General features: G+C 32.7%; 1 non-coding gene across 1 annotated transcript; it reads right to left on the reverse strand.

The window, feature by feature from the left end:
- Positions 1-931: 931 nt before the first annotated feature.
- On the reverse strand, positions 932-1,004 carry TRNAA-AGC (transfer RNA alanine (anticodon AGC)). The gene has a single exon. It is a non-coding gene; the product is annotated as a tRNA-Ala (tRNA).
- Positions 1,005-1,516: the final 512 nt, after the last annotated feature.

Here is a 1,516-nt window from a genome sequence, read left to right on the forward strand (position 1 = left end):
TCTCCTAGATGTATATAAAAAGAAAAAAAAAATCTTATATATTTTTAGATATAATTTAAGATTACCTATTTAATAAAACTTCATCCAAACTTCTACTCATAAATTTAATTATTATTTGTATACAATTGTTAATATGTAAGAAAATACACGTACAAAATGTTTATATATTGGTAATACATTAGTCTTGGTTGTTTGACTAAAACAATGCAACCATTGTCCAAACTAAAGAATTTGATTCGAAGCTATCTCCTAATAGAGGGAGGCTCAATTAGACTTTGTTGTAAGATTCGACCATATCAATTTGAATAGCGTTCTCCAACTATAAATATTGAACTCCAAAGTATTCACGAGCAAAGTAAGTTTGTTGAAACTATCTATAAAAGTGTTCCAAAGTGAGTCGTGGAGAAGATTTGCCTTAAAATCTAGTTCCAATTAAGGATGTCAATGATGAAGAAGTGCAAGCTGTTGGAAGGTTTGCCGTGGAAAATTTTAGAGGTGGTAGATATAATTTAATTTACAAGCGTGTGGTGAATGGTCTTTTCAGTCCTATATAGGCTTTGACCCCAAATTTTATATTATTGTGATAGAAGCTATAAATGACAATAACATTCATTGGTCAGATATTGCAATTGTGAAGAAGTTCCGTCATATGCATCGGACGCTACCGCCATCCTATAAGCTCTTATCTTTTGTGGAATTCTTCAAATTCCCTCTCCATAAGTAGCAGTATAACTACTAGATTGCTTTCTTTACTTACAAAGAGTCCTCTCTCTATATGTGCTTCTCGGACATTACTCTCTTTTGTCTATAAAAATGGCATAGCCATAATGATATAAATCCTTAATATAAGTATCTTTTCTTTTTCTCTCGTACCCACCTTATACATAACATGTTAAATTAACTCATACTTAAAAAAATAATTTCTCTCTTTTGGAGATGCGGGGTATCGATCCCCGTACCTCTCGCATGCTAAGCGAGCGCTCTACCATCTGAGCTACATCCCCTTGATTTTTACATCATAAAACCTTAAATGTCACTAGACCAAATGCCCTTATAGTGGATCTATCATTTTTAGTTGCCCGTGTGTATATGTTTTCCGCACCTCAATATATGAAATTTATCCAACCTCAATATATGAAATTTATCCACATATTTTTGTGCTTTAGAACCTACTATTATTGTCATGTTAACTTCACATGGGATTAACTTCCTTTAAGTTTATGTAGTTTCTTTTTATTACTATGTTTACTTCTGTCTCATGTTACTCCATTTGTATTTACTTCGTTTTATACAAAAGTTCACCGTAATTAATAAATCCATGTGCTTAATACATTCCCTACAAGAATAAACTTGTTTGTCTCACGATAAATTACAATGAATACGGAGAAAAGAAATCCCAAAAATAAGTAGAAGGTTGAGAATTTCACTCAACCACACAATGTCAAAGCGTGACTGCATGGCTCACACGCGATGCTCGAATTTCGAAGGGGAACTTCTCAACTTGAGAGATCAATTT

This window comes from Cucurbita pepo, unplaced genomic scaffold (assembly GCF_057944985.1).
Source record: "Cucurbita pepo subsp. pepo isolate OVF unplaced genomic scaffold, ASM5794498v1 scafford_10, whole genome shotgun sequence".
NCBI lineage: Eukaryota > Viridiplantae > Streptophyta > Magnoliopsida > Cucurbitales > Cucurbitaceae > Cucurbita > Cucurbita pepo.